At 36.4% G+C, this 20,924-nt stretch overlaps 1 protein-coding gene, 1 non-coding gene and 1 pseudogene across 3 annotated transcripts in view; 1 reads left to right on the top strand and 2 right to left on the bottom strand.

The window, feature by feature from the left end:
• The window catches only part of AIG1 (androgen induced 1), a 299,456-nt gene that overhangs the window by 150,211 nt on the left and 128,321 nt on the right, over positions 1-20,924 (bottom strand). The gene's annotated exons all lie outside the window — the stretch shown is intronic.
• LOC126031937 (small nucleolar RNA SNORA51) lies at positions 488-619 on the bottom strand. Its single transcript, XR_007503743.1, has one exon. It is a non-coding gene; the product is annotated as a small nucleolar RNA SNORA51 (small nucleolar RNA).
• Positions 7,018-7,136, top strand: LOC126031416 (uncharacterized; annotated as a pseudogene).

Raw genomic sequence — 20,924 nt, 5'->3', positions numbered from 1 at the left:
ACTATTTTCCTATTTAATATTCAGGCAAATATCGTTTTAAGCCATTAAAAAAGTGTATAACTTATACAGATATATGTTGGTCTAGAGCCACAAATATTTCCCAATAATAATACATAGAGCATAATTACAGGGTCAGAGTAACTGTTAAATTGTTATCATAAACAATGTTATCAACTTAGATTTGTATTAAAATATCCTGTACTCACTTTATTAAATCCATACCAATGGTCTGATGGCTGTTTTCTAACCTTTGCTAAGATAATAGGCATAAAATCTGTAATTCTATTATATAATTCCTAGATGACATAAACACTGTAACCTTTAAAAGTAAGAGTTAGATTTTGCTTTCCCCTTTCTTCTGCAAACTGCTCATAAATCTCTATTTATTTGGTGGGAATGAGTGAGTGTTGAGATTTTGGTGGTCGCTGGCCCTCAGTCTGAGAAATTTCCCAAATATCATCATCTTGTTTGAAATTACTTTCTTTTTCTTTGTCCCCCCATTCACAATACAGAACAGGCAAAGGGCCTGGTTTGAGGTGTATATGGGGAGCATTTACTGACCTCCTCTTTCTGTACAGTCAGTGTAAAGAACACAGCCTGTGGTAAGCATTGGGAGGCCAGAACTTTTTTTGATATAATTTTTATTTTGACATATTGGCGTACATATCTTTCACAGTAATATTTTAGGTACATATTGACATTGAATCAGGGGAATTTCCATCATCAAAGTTGTCCTCCCTCCACCCCCGTTCCCATCATGCCTCCCATATCCCCAACCCTCACCCCCTGGGCTGCTAGAGTAAGTGGTCCCCTCTGTGTCTAGCTTACTTCTAGTGATCATACATCTATTTGGTCCTGGTACCCTCCTTTATTTCCCCCTCTATTTGAGAGGCAGAACTAGATAGTTCAAGTTATGTGGTTTTGTTTGAAGAAAAGAAAAGCAATAAAATGGGGTAAAAATCAAATAAGCTGAAAATGGGTGGTGTCCTTCTAGAGGCTCTCAACCTTAGTTTGAAAGAGGAAAGGAAAAAAGGAATTGAAACACCACAACAATACAAAAAGAAATATCAAATAAAATATCCAGTGAGCACTACAGCAATAAAGACAGGCACCACATAATAGTCTCGATCCTGAAATAAAAACATACCAGAGCGCAAAAAGAAAGAAAAAGATAAAATGAGATAAAATAAAATTGGAGACATAGCTACACCAAAATAAAGAAGTCAAAAAAATAAATAAATAGATAAATAATCAAAAAAGATTATTTTGTGCTTTTATTTTTCGTGCATAGGCAAAGTAAATATTGGGGACATTAGAGAGGGAATTCCCTTGGCCTAAGAGATACAGGGTTTCTCCACCCTTGAAGAAAACTCTTACTAGAACTTTAAACTTAGTATTCAATAGTAGTGATAAGGGTGGACATTGTTGCATTGTTCCTTATCTGACAGAAATCTTTAGGCATTTTTCTATCAGTATGGTATTTGCTGTGACTTTTATCGTGTTAAGGTACATTCCTTCTATACGTATTTTTGATGATTGAATTGCAAATGGATGTTGAATCTTGTCAAATGCTTTCATGCATCTATGAAGATGATTGTATAATTTATTCCCTTTAAATAATTAATAATTATAATCTTTTATCTATTTGAGAATGTTGAACAATCCCTACCTCCCTATAATAAATTCTACTTGGTTATTTTATGTCTCTTAATGTATTTTGAACTTGGTTTCTTTATTTTTTGTTCGTGGTTAATCTGTACTATGATAGAAGTATTATGCATCGTATCATATCCAGAGCACCTACTACTAAGAACTGTCACTGATGCTAGCTTATTCACACAGCATGGTTTTCCAAGCTTTTCACTGTAAAGTTACTCTTCTACCCCTCCCTTACTATGACATGACTTACTAATTAAAAAAAACCCTTTGCATGTTCAGGTATAATAGGATTATAACATTTATTTTTATAAATATAATTAAAAATTTTTCAAAACTATGTATTTCCTATCAGATCAAAAATTATTTGGGGTAATAGCATGCTCACTATTCAGTAAGAGGGTTAAAATAAATTTTTACCAAACCATGCAAAAATATGAGTCTTTATTTCTTTGGATATTTGGAGGTCACACCCATCTGTGCTCAGGACTTATTCCTGGCTCTATGTTCAGAGATCACTAATGGTCATTATCAAGGACCACATGGGAGCCAGAGATAAAACTAGAGTTATCCCACATGCAATGTAAGTACCTAAACTCCTGAATTGTCTCTCCTTCTCTAGAAACTTCCTTGGTTTTTTTTTTTTCTGATGCCTTTGTTCTTTGAATAAATTGTCTATTCCCTTTCCTCTTTATATCTCACTATTTCTTAGATATTCACTACCCTTATGTTGAATTTCTTCATTATCATCATCATCCTTCACTTCTATTTTCAAGAGAATTGTTCCTCTATCAGGTTTATTCCATTTCCAAAACATTCTATAGCAATCAAACAACTGAATTCTTCACAACTGAACATTATTTTCTAGACTGTGAAGTTTCATGCCTAGATAATTACTTTCAGCAGACTATCTGCTTTCAGTACACTTTTTTAAAACAAGTGCTGAAGGGTGAAGAAGGGAAAAAGTACACTATAGTTTGTTGTTGTTGTTGTTGAACAGTTTATCCTAGTCAGGGCTCTAACCTGATGAGATACTCACTTCATGAAAGTGCTTCCCTGAGCCATTTCTAGTCTCCCCTTCTAGTGTCTCCAACGGAACTTAAACTCTGACACCTATGTGGACCACAACACTCAGGCATTTCTCTTCCCTTACTCTCTGTCCAGTGGTGTGTAGTTTTTTTCCAAACCCCATTACTATAGTCTATATTAATGTTTGAAGTGCAAGAGGTACATTATTCTCAGTTCAACTATGGATGCTCGCAATGAAATCACTTTCTGGTTGTTAGTTGTTACTCTTGGGATTAAACCATGAAAACTGTTCAAAAAAATAACCATCTTCAAACATTTCTGATAGCATGTAGTCTAGACAATTCTCCAAATTCAAACATGACCACATAGAATAGGGTTTTATATAAACCCCTGGCTTTGTAGGGTGAGCTTTTCTCTGTGTTATCTTCCCCTCAGAACTCAGTTCTACATTTCAAGCAGTGCCAGTTGCAGAAGCAGTAGAAACATTTCTTGTGAAGTAGCAATGATATAATATCTGTGTGAACAGTTCTGTTTTGAAGTCACATACATGATGAGTATATAGGGCTGTCCATAATCTTGTTCTTTCTCCACAAACAGTGGATACATGCATTTAATGAACTCAAACATTACTGGGTATCACAAACTAGAAGAAACATTCTAGATACTGAATAGGATTTCTCTGCCTTTCACCTATTCTAAGAAAAATTCTCATTGCTCCCTATTTCCCTAAAAACTGTTACCTGAAACTCACTCATGGTATTACTTTCCCTAACAACTGTGAGTCTTATTATGTATACATAGAAATTGACTACTCATCAACAGAAAATAAATACTAAATAAATTACTGTTAAGGTACTCATGGGTTTAAAGAATTAATGTCTTAAGTATCAATTCTATAAAATGCACCAGACATGCAGTCATAAGAATCAAGATTTATCTCTCTGTAAACTAGCTCAAGTTCTAAAAAAGAAATCATGAATAATTATGGAAATATAAAGACCCTTCTTAGATATATAGTAATTAATAAAAATCACACTCTGATTTATAATTGTAATTTTTCTGACTGTTTTATTTTATAGCACTGTATGACATATTTTACATTTCTGACACTTGGTCAAAATAAGAACCAGATTAAATTGTTTCAACAATCTGCATTGAATCTATACTTGATAAAACTGACTATGTACTTAACAACTATATATACAAAAATAAACCCCTTGGGTAAGGACCTACTTGAGATCCCTTGTCTTTCTTATTCTTTTATGCTTAAGGAATAAAGACATGAGGAAGAAGAAACCAAGTCTAAAAACTCAGGTGCAAATGTCAAATTCAACTCAGTACGGAGCACCAGATGTCTAAAAGCATCATTTGGAGTGTGCATGTTAGCAAAACCAATTTGCCATTTCTGGTTAGAAATATATTTGCTCCTTTCACAGGATGAGTTAAACTATGCAAGTTCAGCCTAAGAGCATGAGGCAGAATTGTACTGAAAATCATCTTCACGAACAGCTCTTGCCCTGCTGTTAACATCAGTTCAGCTTGTACAATCTCCTTGGCAACAAAGTACAATAAGCTATCATCTAGTCAGGCGAAAACTTTTGTCATATAATTCAAACACATTGTCATCTAATTCAAACACAAGAACACAGTGTGGTGTTCTTCATTCAGTTCTTACAGAACTTATCTTTGTCCTCCATTGCTCCCTGTCCACACACCGGGTGGCTCTCCCATTTATGTGCTGCTGGAATTCTTCAAAAAGTGCATGATGGAACTGAGAGAAATATAGAAAAGCCCTGGATCCATTTCAGCTGATCTTAATAATCAAGAGAGTCTGGGGAAAAAATGTCAGAACTTTGTAGAATATGATCATGCTAAGTTAAAGGTGAAATAGTCTGTCAAAACAAAAAAAAATAAATGAAACAATTGCCTTTTTCTAAATAAAGATTCATCTCATCAAACAAGATTATGGTTTTAGTTAGATCTTAAGGTATGTGCATATATATAACTATATATATGTAGTAATATAATACCTAACTATACACACACAGAAGATATATAATATCAGTGGATGACAACAGTACCTTAGACCAGGGATCAGCAAACTTCTGTCTATGAAATTAATTAAGTCTGTTGCCTAAATTTCTAAATAAAAATTTGAATTGAGCAGTTTCTCATCTTTATGTTGTCTGTAGCTCCTTAAGAATTTTACAGTAGAGTTGGGTAGTTTTGACTGAGACCTGAGATCCACAAAGTCTAATAGTTTTACTATCTGGTCTTTTTAAATTGCTTAGGGTGAACACATGTAAATAACCCAGATCTAATAAAGAAGTTAAATATTGGCATCATCATCAGAGAGAATGAATTCTTTCTTTTTCAGCTGAAATCTTTACTCCTGCTGATTTACAATCTCAAGGTCAGTTCCTGATTCACAGGAGTTAATTTATGCCAAACATAAAATAAAGGCCAAACATAAAATAAACGTGGGCCAAACATAGAATAAAGACAGAGATAATAATCCAAAGGGTAGAAAAGGTACCCTCCTGGCTAGAGAGACAGTACAATAATCTGGTTATTGCATTGCATGCAGTTTATCCAGGTTCTATTCTCAGTACCCTATATGCTCCCCCAAGCCTGACCTGGAGCCATATCTTAGTTCAGAGCCACAAATAAGCCATGAACATAGTCAGGAGTGGCCCAAACAATACACATCCAAAAATGTATTCTCCTCTACAATGCAGCTGTCATTCTCCAGTCTTCTGACATTCCACAAGATATTTCCATTTCCATTTGTTTGCCAGGATTTATCTATTTGCCATTCTATCTACAAAGATTATTATTAATAGGAATGTAACACAAGTTGCCTAAAATAAAATTTAAGAATAAAAGAAGGACATTAAAACAAGAGAAGAAAAAAAGTTAAAAATTCTTTTGCCTATGTGTCAGGTAAAAAGAAGATTCCATGATTCCAGAGAAAAGATAGTAGATGCTGGGGCCAGAGCGGTGGTGCAAGCGGTAGGGCATTTCCCTTGCAGGTGCTAATCTAGGACGGATCACAGTTCAATCCCTCTGGGCGTCCTATACGGTCCCCCAAGAAAGGAGCAATTTCTGAGAACATACCCAGGAGTAATCCCTGAGCATCACTAGGTGTGGCCCAAAAAGCAAAATCTTGGGGCATATATCCCCAAGATGGAAGGACATTCATTCCAAAATCTTGGGGCATATATCCCCAAGATGGAAGGACATTCATTCCAAATACGTATGCACCCCACTATTTATTGCAGCACTCAGTATAATAGCCAAATCTTGGAACCAACCTCGATGTCCAACAACAGATGAATGGATCATTAAGATGTGGTACATATATACAATGGAATATTACATGGCAGTTAGAAATGATACAATCACAGACTTTGCAGCAACGTGGATGGACCTAGATCATGTTATGTTAAACGAAGTAAGTCAGAAGACAAAAGAAAAATACAGAATGGTAGCACTATTCTGAAACACCTAGAACACATAAAAAACAAAAAAAAAAAAAACAAAAAAATGACATTGAAGAAGCATAACTGCTAGAACCACAAAGAAAGACTTCATAAACTCCATTCCCTGATCTGCACAGCCACCAAGATCTTTAGAAACAGGTCTGATTTTACCATCCAAGATAAAGTAGAAGTCTTCCACATACCACGAAAGCAGCAAGAGGAGAATAAATGATCTATTTTTTTGACGTCTTTATTTTGGTGTGGAGATTACGGTTGGTGTCTCCAATATTATTTTATTTTATTTTGTTTTGTCTTTCTCTTTCTTTTTTGCACTTGAGTATGATTTGATTTCAGAACCGAGATTATTGTGTGGTGCCTGTCTTTATTGCTGTGGTGCTTATCGGTTATTTAATTCTATATTTTTTTTGTGTGTATTGTTGTGGTATTTTAATTACTTTTTTCACATCCTCTCTCAAACTGAGGTTGGAAGCCTCTAGACAGGACTCTGCCTATTTTCAGCATATTTGATTTTTGATTGAGAAGAGGACATATTAGGTGATGGGTATTCCCCTGATTCAATGTGAATATGTACCCAAAATACTACAGTGAAAGATATGTAAGCCATTATAAAAAAAAATTGTGTTTTTAATCAGAAATTTTCTTTGACTTACATGTATTATTATTATATCAATTATATTATATGTTATGTTATGTCACTATATTATGTTATATTAGTTTACCTCATTATGTTAATCAATTTTGTCCTTTAAATGAATTCTTACTTTAAAAAAAAAAACAACTTTAGTTTGCCCTGAAGAAAAAAAAATAAAATAAATAAAAGATAAGATAAGGCCTCCCAAATCTTACCACAGGCTGTGTTCTTTACACTGGTAGGTACAGTAAAGGCACCCCATATACACCTCAACACAGGCCCCTTGCCGGGTATGTATTGTGAATTGGGGGACAAAAAAAAAAGTGGTAGATGCTGTTAGACAAGTAGCATTATTTGCTATGTTTTAATAATTATGTCAGTCATTTTTAATCCATTTGAGTTTTATAACAATAATAAGAAAAAGAGTAGCTCAATACAAAATATATTTGTAACAAGTCTGGAAAATGGGAGTTCCAAGATTATGGTACTAGTAGTTTGGTATTGAGAAACAATTTTCTGGCTCATACCTGGTCTTCATATTTAAAGCACTGAAGGGACATGGGAAACAAAGATCTGAAGGGTGAAGGAGAAAAAAGAGATGAGAGACCACTTTTGTGACTTAATCACCTTCCAAAGATTTCACCTCTGAATGGCTTCATCTTTGGTAGTTGGAATTTTTAGGGATCATGACCATTTAGTCAAGTTAGTCCATTAAGTCATCACAATAATTGATGAACTTTTTTTGCCCTATGAGGCATACTAAAGACTTTCCATGTACAGTACAACTTGAAGGGAAAATGGGGTATTCACTAGTCCCTACCCTCAGGAAGTCCTGAGTTAATCAGGGAGATGGACAAAGCACATAACTGACTATGATTCAGTCTCCAGAACCCAAAGCACTACGAGAAATGGTTCCTGAATCACACAAGCAGGAATAAGCCTGGTGTGGTCATCCCCTTCAACCCCCACCCCCCAAAAAAAGAGTATTCCAATGTGAGGAATCAGAATGTGCAATAAGATTGAAGAGTCGTGAAATGTACCTTGGCTGTGCACAATGTTTATTACAGGAGCACAGGAGATGAGCCAGAGAAGAGGGCAATAATCACAAGAGGAAAATTAGAAGTAATCTTGGTACTAAGATGATGTTATTTATTTTTCTAGACCATGATGGATAGTCACTTACAGATATAACTTAGGAAATATGTTAATAAAGATTACTCTGGTTCCAGTGAGGGCAGACTGGAGTATGTTGAAAATGTAGGAAGGCAACAGAAGGTTTCCATTGGCCTCTTTCCACACATTCCGCAATTTAAGTATGAGCATGCACTATTGCACAAGAAGATTCATGCACCCAGAGACTAATAAGTAGAGAGAATGAGTGGACAAAGGTAACCTACATTTTCATTTCATTCTCCCTACCCTTCTTTGATGTCCAGTTTTTCACATACGGTAACTGAGGCTTCATAGAAATTAATTATCAGGTTTAAAATCTCATAGCTACTAAGGAGATAAGTGGGCCTGCATTGGAGCTTTTTAATGCCAAGTCCAGTGCTCCTTTAACTGCACATAGAGAGCCATAACCACTTCATACTCGATTTGTCACAGTCCTACTCAAGGCGGCACAATTTGCATCTTTTGGCTGTCAGATACCTATTGGCATTAAATGTACAAAAACAAAGAGGCAACTCTCTCCAGTTATTTTAAGAGGCTAGATATTGAGAATATTTTTATTAGGCTTTGGCAAATTGTCCTACTAGGAAAAATCAAATCTAACACTTGATTATACTTTTCTTCAGGGCTGTGGCCATTCTACATTCAAACACTGTGTTTGAATCATGAAGTTCTGTCTAGGTTTCTCTGAATGACCTTTCTGACTAGAATGCATTTATCTCCATTTATTTAAATTGTGTTAATCAATTTTTGTGTTCTCAGAATGAACTTTCTATATGATTGTTCCTTTCCTCAACCTTCATATGTGAGTTAGAAATTGTCCTTTCATTTAATATGTCAAGATACTTGAAAATCTGTATTGCAATGGTCACTGTAGCACCAAAATTTGCATAGTAATTGACAACTAATAAATAGCTCACTATTTATAAAATAGTAAAGTGGAGTAAAGTGTAACTAAACACATAGAATGATGGTTAGAAATTCAGCATTTTCTTTTTGTAATTTTATTGAAACCAACGTGATTTACAAAGTCTTTCATAGTTAGATTTAAGACATACAATGAATCAGGGCCAATAACACCTCCATTGTCCACTTTCCTCCACCAATGTTCCCCAAGTGTATCCCATGTCACCCTGCTGACTCCCAGAATAAGAGTATAATAATAACAGAATGGACAGTATAACAGGCCCATTTTAGGTTGCTAAAGTCTATGGTAACTATAACAAATGACCAAATTACATACAAGTCACCATAACAGAACAAGTGCTTGGTTGCTTAAAAACAGCACAACTTATTATCTTAGTCTTGGAGGTCAGAGGTTTGATGAAGTTCTCAGGGAGCTAAATCCATGGTATCTAGACAAGACCATAGTTCTTGGATAGTGGCCTCTTCATCCATTTTCAGATTCAGCAAAAATCAACCAAGTCTCTCAAAGAACGTTGTTGACATTGGCTCTTTTGTCTTCCTCATTTAAAGGGCTCTAGGTATCACTTTGGATTAACCTAGACAGTGCAGGTACATAAAACCATCTGACAAGCCTTCTGAATTCCACTTACCCCCTTATTCCCTTTCCCTATAGAGCAATATAACATACTCATTGGTATTGAAGATTATGGCATGGACTTCTTTAGGTGCCATTAGTCTGCCTATTCCAGTGATATACTATTTGCTTCAATACCTACATAGAGTTTTAATAATTTAGAGGCATAAATGGCTGAAACCATATTGGCTTCTTACTAAATGATCCTAGCAAGAATTGTGTTTTCTTGATGGCAGAATTAACGAGGGCTATTTCATCCCATCTTTCACATTAACCCGAAGTTGTTCTGATGCAAAACGATGTTTAGCCTGATACATCATGCTCTGGAAGAGAAGTTCCCATTGCTTCTCCACAGGGTCTGGCCCTTGCTGGATGACTACTGCAGACCCTGGTGGAGATTTTCCCTCCTTCCTCCAAGTAGCCTTTCTTTATGTGGTTTCCTGAGAACTCCACTCTCTTGATGTCTGTAACAATCTTTCTGAATTATTAAGTGAAGACTTTTTAAGGATCCTGGGAGATCATATTCCAGATAAGGGAACAGAATTTTAGAACAACTTGGGAAAATATCTAAAATGGTTGAGAAATGCTTTTGATTGGGGAAACATGAAATTGGACAGTTTTATGGGGCTCCTTTTATGCAGTGTGAAAATGGAAAGTTTAATTTTTAATTTTCTTTCTTGCTTTTATGATGCCTCTGTTTGGCTGGAGTATCTGAAATCCATTATCCTTCCTCCACACGAAATTACAGCCTTCCATTCCTCAAAAGGTCACATAAGGATTAAGCCCTGACAGTCTAACAAGATCTTGTATCACTGACCCTTCTTGCCCAGGATTATATAACTCAGTGGGCTGCATATATGGCTCAACCTTTTTTATTTGTTTTCAGTGATTTGATGCTGGATTCATGGCTAAGTTCTTCATAACACTGTATGCTCTCTGCAGGAGGGGAAGGAGCTTCCACCTCTTCACAGTGGCCACAAAGCTCTGTAGCCAAAAGTCCTGAATTAAATTATTTTGATAAAGTGTTAGAGCATCCTGAAGAAAAGCATTAATTTTATTTTGAGTGAGCTTATACTGCATAGCCTAATATGGACCATACTATTGGCAAGAGCTTGGAATCAGTTCTGAGAAAATTGATAATGCCAAGTTACAGCCAAACATTTGAGAAGACCAACCCTACTCATATGAAGATGAACATGGCGGGGCACTCCTTAACAAGATTTCTGTAATTGTTGCTGACATTGATTTTAATATTGAGTTAGACCCCAGTAGACACTGTCATTCATAGACATTTTCATTTATTCATAGAAAAAATACTAAAAATTATGGCCTAGAAGATGGTTAAATCATCCACCTTCATAATTAAAGAAAATTATTAAGGTTATAATCTTATATCCTTTCCTATTCAGAATTGAGGGCAGCCAATTTGATTTTCAAACCTTAGAACACTTACTACCTGGATTCCATTGGTTAGGAAGGTGGGTAGGTGTAGGTGTGAGTCTGTAACTGTGTATATGTTTACTGTACAGAAAATCTAAATTGAATCTTTGCTACATATAGCTATAATGTTCCCTGAAATAATGCTTTTTGGTAAACATAGTTTCTTATAAAGTTGGAGCTTGCTGCTATGGAAGCAGTGACATTAACAGAAATAAAGTGTTGCCACAAAACTTCAGGGACTCTTTCTTAATAGAAAGGAAAAATCTAAAACTAAAAATATACTTTTTATTTGCAACTATAAAAATACAAACACCAGGAAAATGCAAGTAGGATATTAAGAGGTATTTTATCTGGTGCTTTTAGGCAAAGCTCAGATAAAAGCACTTTTAGCAAAAGTCATAGAATGAAAGCGAAGTCATTGGGACTTGCAATCTGAGTAAAAGAGAAAAGAAATGCAGTCACAAAAGTGATAGTTCCTTTCTTCAGGAACCCCTGATACCACTTGCAGAACAGGGGAATCTGACCTAAAGCCTCCTGAACTTGAAGAGCTTGTGCTATCATATGCCCTGACCTCTTGACCTAAATTTTGTTTTATGTCTTTGCACACACGGTGGTGCTCAGGGCTTACTCCTGGCTCTGTGCTCAGCCATCACTGCTGGTAGGGCTGATGGGACCATAGTGGGTACTAAGGATTGAACCCAGGTCAGCCACATGCAAGACAAATGCCCTATCTGCTGGACTATTGAGCCAATTCCTGGGCATAAGGTTTGTAAACACAGAGACTAACCTCTACATTGTTAAGTGTTTGTCTTATTAAATTATTTTTGCAGAATCTTCTGAAAATATCCAGGTCTAAAAGTAGCAAATCTTAGAGAATTGTGCTCTTCTTTTCTCAACGGGAAAATGTCAAATTGCTGTGTGTTTAAAGACACAATGCTAAGATCAGTAGCCTAGCTTACTGAAATGGGGACTATTAACACTATTAAAAAAAAAAACAATGAAATGGTTTTCTGCTTGCTTGAGTTTAATTATGCTATGATTAGCTGTAATTATTTACATCTCAATGCTGATTTATATCCCTTGGCTACAGAAAAATTTTCTTACTACGAAGAAGCACCTATTTTGTTTATATATTTTGCTTTCCTATGAATTTTTTGAGAAATTATAATAAAATTTTATTCAAATATCATGTGCTAACAATTCTGCAACAGGAGCTCCTAGTGATACAATTTAAATGAATTGTGTTCTCAAAAGCTAAAGGAAGAATCTATTGTGTGATACACTTGTTTAAGAGATAATATTCCATAAATTTATTTTTTGTAAGAATAAAAATTTTTAAGAATCTATGAGGGAAATAGAAAGCTTGTCTAGAGTCCAGGCGGGGGCAGGGTGGGGAGGAGGGATATTTGGGACATTGGTGATGGGAATGTTGCACTGGTGATGGGGCTGTCCTCTTACATGTCTGAAACCCAATCACAATCATGTTTGTAACCAAGGTGTTTAAGTAAAATATTATTTAAAAAAAGAATAATAATTTTATATCAGAAATTTTAGAAAATTTCTTTATATGGTTTCTCTAGATATAATAAATAAAAATAAATCTTATGGTTTTTCGGACAAGTTAGACATTTATATTATATTACAAGATGTGCCATCAATTTTCCAGGATTCACCATTTAGTGAATAAAATGCATATTTCTTCTTTTATTTTTAATATAAATCTTTACTAAGCACCATAATTACAAGCATGTTCGTAGTTGGGTTTTAGTCATAAACAGAATACAACCCCTTCACCAGTGCAACTGGTGAATTCCCACCATCAATGCCCCCTTCTTCCCCACTCCTGCTTTCTTATAATTTTTTTTTTTTTTTTTGGTGTTTGGGCTACACCCAGCGATGCTCAGGAGTTACTCCTGGCTGTCTGCTCAGAAATAGCTCCTGGCAGGCACGGGGGACCATATGGGACACCGGGATTCGAACCAACCACCTTTGGTCCTGGATCAGCTGCTTGCAAGGCAAACGCCGCTGTGCTATCTCTCCGGGCCCTTTCTTATAAATTTTTAACTTTAGCAAGAGCAAAGGGAAAGATTTGTTGTTGTTGTGTTGTTGATTTGGGGCCACACCCAGCTATGCTTCAGGTGCTAAGAGGCCCATCTGTGGTTCTGGAGATCCAACTGGGGTGAGCCACTTGCAAGGCAAACACCATACTCAATGCACTCTCTCTCTGGTGCCCAAAACAATATTTTTATGTATTTTAAAGCTACCAAAAGGCGATGAAAGATTTATATAGTAAAGGCAAAAACTATAATTCTCTTTTTGAAAACAGTAATATTATACTTCTGGGAGGTGAAGAGTAAAAACTGAGTCAAGCTTGATCTATTCCTGTTGCTAACCTAGAGTAATATCCCCATCTACAAAGTTAGTGTCAGAATCAAGAATGTTTCTACTTCATTACAGTTCACATCAGTTGAGTGACTTAGAAAAATATTATTCCAGATTTTTTCAATAAAGAAACTATGATGGTTAAAGATCGAAAACCACCTTGAGAAGGAAAAGAAATAGTTGCTACTTAAAATAGGTCCAGACTGACCCATGCCAAAGTTACATCAGCTTACACTGAAAGATGCTGCCTGCTAGTTATTTACAATGGACAGTGAAGAATTCCACTTTCATTGTTGCAGCTTAAGCCATGGCACACATGTGGCTATGTGAGCCTCCACTGATAGTTAGGATGTGACAATACAACTACATCAACATTGGGACAAGTGGGATCATAAAAATAAAGAGAAGCTGTAAGAAACAGCAGCCAGATATCTAAGTCATTTCAAAACAAAGTGAATAAATGAACAGACAATTTATAATGATCTAAAAGAAAATTATGTAACAATTACACTCTATTTCCATTGACAAGTCCATCAAAAGCTGATTTCTGAAGCGTTTTTGTTACCCATAAATTCTCATAGTTGGCTTTTTTGCCCTGAAATCTGTATTTTATTAAAAACAATAATTCTTCACTGCTGGATAAAAGAACTCATGCATACCCTGGGGTGTTGTACTATCACATTAATTCAACATTACATTAATCAATAGCACTAAAGACATGTATTACTTTAAAAAGAAAACAACTGTAAAATCCAAATGCATGTTGTCTAGGCAAGTAAAATTTGGATTTGGCAAAATGTCACATTCCAAATTCAGCTATTCTGAAACAAATCCAGTGTGTGAACTTTTTATCAACAGAAAACAGTGATTGGGTAGAGGTACTGTATTTGCACATTCATAATTTATCACTGGAATATATAATGTACAGAAAATGAGACACAATGCAAAAGAGAAACATGACTTTAGAATTAGCAAGGGAAAACATAAAGAGAGCGTGGATTAAAGATGACATGAAGACAGTGGTGGAAGTTCCTGGGTAATCTGGTAGAGGTGATGGTGTTTAACTGTTCATCAAAACCATGGATGTTAATTAACTCTATTGCAATCATGATGCCTAAATTACAGTCAAAATAAAGCATGAATACAATTAATTAGTAAATAAAAGAAATACATGAAGGCACACCTGAGTTCTTAGAATTCGACCCTATCAAGTAGTTCTGTGAAAACAACAGAAGCAATGCTGTGACCAGTGCACCTTTGAACACAGGTCAGAATGTGATTCTCGCCCCATGTGCTTTTCATACAGAATAGTTTTGGAAGAGATTATGTGGACAATTTGTAGAGCACTGACCTTGACTCCTTCAACATCAGTGCATGGCTGGTCAGCTCAGAACCTTCAGGTATGGACTGGGAATAAGGCCACCTCTTGTAAGGTGGCCAATTTACCAATTGATCTGCCCAAGAACCGTGAGTGATCTGAAATGTGTTGTGCTGTATGGGGTCATAAAGAGCATTCCAAATGTGGGCACAAGTCTTGTAGGCAGTGGTATAGCAGACAAAAGCTTATGTGAGGCCTACCTGGGGAAATCATTAAAGATAGCAGAAAAAAAAACACAGAAGCAATGTATACGTGTAAAATGGTCAATATAAAATGATCTTCCCTTTCCACTAGATGGCCTTTGATTCTTTGAATTCTGCAAAAAAGTCCTTCTATTTTCTCTTGCTTTCATCTAGAAACTTCTCACATTACCCCTTTTTTATGACTAGTATTCTATTTCCTGGGCATTCTTTCCAAGGCAGATATGCATTTTCAACATCCCAAGAATAATCCTGCCACCTCTGTTTTCAACTTAGATTTCCCACATGGTACAGAATCTTTATCCTGCAACTGTCCTGATGGGAGAGTAAATATGGCTAGAGACTCATTGGGATCCTTCTGCCCCAGAAGTAGCATATGGCTCCATTCTCCTTGGTCAGTCCTGGCCATAGAAACTTGATTGCTCTTTGAAATGATGCCTTTCAAAGTGAACATTCAAAGTGAACCTTCTGGATCACTTCTCTAGGAGTCATAAGCCCATGTTAGAAGCTCAGTGGCCCAGAGAGACAGTTAAGGACAGGTTCAGGTACCCAATCAACAGTCTGAGATGGACACTGCCACCGATGTGCTTTCACCAACTTTCAGAGCATGTGAATGAATTCTGATGACACCAATATGACAGAACCAACCAGATGCCATTGCTTCAACCCACAGCAACATATGCCTGACATAGGTTGATATTTAAGGCTATCAAATTTGGGGTTTTATATTTTATATGCTACATATCTATTTTTAAAATATCTTTATTTAGGCATTATGATATTATATGATATTATAATATTTAGGCATATTAGTGGTTGGGTTTTAGTTATAAAACAGAACACCCCTTTCACCAATGCAACCTTCCCATCACCAATGCCCCCCAACTCACTCCTCCCCAGCCCTTGTATGTTACATATTTAAAACAGAACATTAACAATACTGTTGTCTTTTTTAAATAAAATCTAACTCCATACTTTCTACCTACTTCCTAGAGTTAAAATATTTCTTTAATTCATGGGCCGGGCGGTGGCGCTGGAGGTAAGGTGCCTGCCTTGCCTGCGCTAGCCTAGGACGAACCGCGGTTCGATCCCCCGGTGTCCCATATGGTCCCCCAAGAAGCCAGGAGCAACTTCTGAGCGCATAGCCAGGAGTAACCCCTGAGCGTCACAGGGTGTGGCCCAAAAACCAAAAAAAAAAAAAAATATTTCTTTAATTCCGACCTAAATAGACAAAATAGCTCTACTTCTCTTATTATCAACCTCCTTCATAGAACTAGTGTAAAAGAACAAGGTGAAAGAGGAGTTAAGGCACATGTCTTGCATATAACCAGCCCCAGGTTCAATCCTTGGCTGACATGGCTCCTTGAGTATTATTGCAGCCCTTGAAGGATTTGAGCATTTCTAGAGTGAACTGGATGATCCCAGGTACTGCAGGGTCTGGACAGCACTGCAACCTGAGGTACTTGTATTGAACTGATGGCCTAGTTGGCTGAGAATTTCTGAGAGAAAATACTGAGGCCTCCTGAACACCATTTGGGAAGTACTTCCAAAGCTAAAAGTAAATCTAGCTTATGCCCACTGCTTTCATGTCCTCAATTCCCACCTCTGAAACACACAGCAATCTGGCATTCACAAACTCCATTCTAAAATGACAGGATTTCAAAGTTAGAAGGACCTTAAAAGATCATATCATACACCATATGTTCTCCTCTGAATCTCCCTCAGAAGGTTCCTACTTAGCAGTAGGCGTCTCAGTGATGCTCCAACATCTTATGGGATGTAGCACACTTGGTGCCACCTAAGGATGCTCATTCTAATTTTGGATAGTTCAAATTATGAGGAAGCTTAGGCTCTGCACAGAGCACTATTTAATTACAAGTTTTCATAATAGGGCCAGAGCAATAATACAGAAGGTAAGATATTTACCTTGCATGCATTCAATCCATGTTCAAACCCTATACCTCATTATGTTCCCATGAGCCTGTCAGGAGTCATCTGCGAGCACAGAGCCACGAGTAAGCTCTGAGCACCACTGTATATGGTCACCAATAAAAAACTTTATTTCATATCCCTTATATTTTATATTAATAATTTTTATTTTGACCAAAGTAGATTATAAATCATTCACAGTAGCATTTCAGGTACATAATATTATTGAATCAGGGCCATTCCCACCACCAATGTTGTCCTCCCTTCACCTATGTTCCCAGCATGCATCCCATATCACCCCCTCCTCTGTCCCCCAGGCTGCTAGTATAAGTGGTCCCTTCTATGTCTAGCCTGTTGTAGATTGGGTATCATTTCTGTTGTAGTTGGCTTTGGATTTGGTATTCAAGTCTGATCATTTTTTATTTCTACTCAATGTTCATACTACTGTTTCGTCTTAGTGCTCTCCATTATTTCTTCTTCAATTTGTTATTTTTGATTATACAGAATTAAAATATATATAAGGTTCCAACCTCCCATTTGGAGGCAGTTACTATTGCTCAAGAAAAACATGGATGAGGTAAAGGTACAAAATGGAAGAAGAGATAAAGTAGATTATGGTTCTGGTCTAAGGCATTTTAGAGGCTGGTTATTTTTTTATACTGTAGAATGCAATGCATAAAATCTCAGAGTGAATGAGGCCTAAAAAGAAATTACAGCAGGACACATACTTAGCTTGCATCCAGGAAACAGGATTTGATTACTGGTACCACGTATGCCCTTGAGTCCCTCTAGGAATGATTCCTGAATATAGAGCCCAAAGCACAGTAGAAGGCTTCAAAAATTGAAATATAAGAGAAATTAATTCCCAGGATAAAGCTTACAACCATTGACTTGTTAGAAATATGGTGGTTGAGGAAGCAACAAATATTGTGGTTGAAAATGTGAACTCTGAAATCAGAGTTGAAACCTAAGTTGCAATATTCTCTAGCAAGGTAGTTAGATACTAAATCTAAGCTTTATCTAGAAAGGAAAGAAAGAAATCAAGCTCTCACGGTTTGCAGATGACAAGATACTATTGTTGTTGTTGTTGTTGTTTTTGGTTCTTGGACCATACCCAGTGTTTCTCAGGGGTTACTCCTGGCTATGCACTCAGAAATCGCTCCTGGCCTGGGGACCTTACGTATGAGACGCCCGGGATTGAACCCAGGTTCATCCTTAATCAGTGGAAAGCAAGGCAAACGCCCTACAGCTGTGTTATTGCTCTTACCCTGACATACTATTTTTAGACTCTACCTAAGACTCTACCAAAAAGCTTCTAGAAGCAATAGATTCATATAACAAAGTAGCAGGCTACAAAATTTACACACAAAATCAATGGCCTTCTTATACTCACTTTACCTTACAGATTCATCTGATGTAGGGTAGGCAAAGCAGATTTTTAAAGCATTTTTTAAGTTTGGCTTAAAAACTATGTTATGACAAAAAAGTCAAAACAAACTAACCCTGGCTCCAAACTATTCTTTATTTATCTCTTGACCATATTTTGGAAGCCAATAGACAAAAATCTGCCTCTCTTATTCTCTATAATAAGCTGTTTTTTTTTTCAATAATTTAAAAAATCAGGGATATAAGGTAAAAAGAAATTTTCAAGAAAAAATATTACTGGTTAGTATTTTAAACAACAGTCTAAGCAACAGTTTAAAATTTTGTAACTACACTTGATTTGGTCAAGCTTATTATCCTCGAAAGCTACTATTAAATTAAATTGATGACACATTACTATTCCAATAGGAACAATAGTAAAAGGAACTCAGAAGAGATTATATAAAAGTCAGTATAACATAGTAGTTGGGAGTGCACCTACTAGAGTATGAACATCTGGATTTGAATCCTAGCTCTGCATTAGACAGAGTTTTCTGCTTTTGTTTTATGTGCAATTACCTCTTCCTAGCCTTAGCTTCTTTAGCTGTTTAGTATTGCAACTAACAACCAAACTCACAGGCTATTATAAGGATCAGAGGAATTCATTCACAAAGCATATTAGAGTATATCAGGCACAAGAAAACTACTCAGTAAGTTTAGTTAATTTTGCTGTATTGGATGTAGAGGGAGAAATATGAAAGAGGTAATGATGACTCTACTAATAAGAGGTTGGAATGAGTAGCAGGTTCTCTATTCTCCAAATCACTGTGCCCTTCCAGAGAAATTACAGACTTGTCTATAATACAAGAAAACCAATCTCACTTTCATTCCATTCTCTTGAATATTACAAGAAAGGAAAAAACTCCCAGTTCCCTGACAAAGGAGAACTCTCATGCAGTGATTTCTCAAGAGGCCTAGGGGCCCATCCTTATGACTGTGGAATAACTAGATCAGCAGTTCCTATCTGAGAACTGTTGCACAGACGCCACAGTATTAGGGATTACCCTTGTGACCCTTCCAGTGCACAGAGAACTCCAAACTTACACCTGGCAATTCTTTGGGAAACATCTGGTGCTGCTAGTGTCCAAGGATCTCCAGTGCTGCAATTGGTAATACTCAGAGAACAATGTGGTATCAGGCACTCATGTGGATTTGGCTGCATACAAGATGAACCTCAACCCTTGTTACTATTTTCTGAGGATTTCTAACCTGGTAGAGTGAAGAAGTATCTACATCTCATAGATGATTTGTGGGATCTTCTCTACTTATAGAGCTCACTGGAGGCTAGTTATGACTAACCAACTATGAGGCGGTTCAGAAAGCTTGGCTGTAAAATGTTAGTAATCTACCAAATCCTTTAAAATATATTGCTTGAAGTGAACCGGAAATTAAAATTTAAGGCTAAAAGAACACCGACACTGAAATAAAACTGCTGTGTTTCAGTGAAGCTATATGATAAAACTTTATTTTTACAACTTACATGCTTCTGCTATTTTAGTGAATAGCCAGAATAAAGGAATGTTATAATGAAGAGGTATTTGTGCTTCCTGGTAAAATTGTCCCATAGGTCGTTTGAAAACAAAATGGACTTAAGCAGTAACGTTAATAGTGGTAGAATTTACTGAGATAGAGACAAGGCTTGGGAATAGATGTAGAAGGCTTTAAATTTTCACTTTAGGCTGTGTTATATATGAAATGTGTGTGAACGATCCAAGTGAAGAAGTGAGAAAATTCAGAACTCAAAGGAGATACAAACGTGGGGTTTTTGTATTTTTACAAGGTGAGAGTGGAACAAGGAGAAATTCCACCAGGACAATCTGATGGAAGAGAGTTCAGCATTGGTTTCAGGGTACCACAATATGTAAATGTTGAAAAGAAGGAGATGTTACAAAGAGAGAAAGATAAAGAGGATGAGAGGTATAGATGAAGGTAAGAGAAATGAGAGTGGTGAAAGACAGATAAACAGACGAGTAAACTTCAGGAGAAAAGGAAGTCCCAAGGAAAAAGTAGTCAGATCAAATGGTTCTCAGAAGTACAGGAAAATAGGTGTAAAACTTCTATGAACAGTTCCAGTATCAAAATGAGTTGAACTCCAAGCTGAAAAGAATCAAGTCTAAGTTCTGCTAAAGCAGGACTTTAAGAGATGGTTATAAGGAGTGAATAAAGTCAGGCAGGGAGACATTCTGTGTTGACGATTTTTTTTTTTTTTTTTTTTTTTGGTGAATTCTAGGCTGGAGGAGAGAGGAAAGAGGATACAGAGTAGATGTTACTCCCTGTGAGAGTAAGGGAGTTTACATATTCAGTGGGGGAGGGACAGGGGCCTGAGGGAGATATTGTCACTCCAGGACATACAGTCTTGTATGCCAAAGAAATCATTAGATTATTTTCACAATGATGTCATAATTTCTATCTTCTAAAAATGACATTTAAACGTTCTTTTTTTTTTTTAATTTAGTATCATCGATCTACAGCTTTAACCATCAGTTTATATGACTGATTATCTGCATTAACCTCTCCCTCTGCTCCAATGCCATATTTGGAGACACACTTCACTTGAGATTCACCAGTGTCTCAAAAACATCATGGCCCTATAAAACTACGTGTTTTTCCAGTTGCATCTTCTGTACTCCCCTAGTTTGTTTAA

This window comes from Suncus etruscus, chromosome 15 (genome assembly GCF_024139225.1).
Source record: "Suncus etruscus isolate mSunEtr1 chromosome 15, mSunEtr1.pri.cur, whole genome shotgun sequence".
In the NCBI taxonomy this organism is placed as follows: domain Eukaryota; kingdom Metazoa; phylum Chordata; class Mammalia; order Eulipotyphla; family Soricidae; genus Suncus; species Suncus etruscus.
This window is presented reverse-complemented; position numbering and strand designations above follow the sequence as displayed.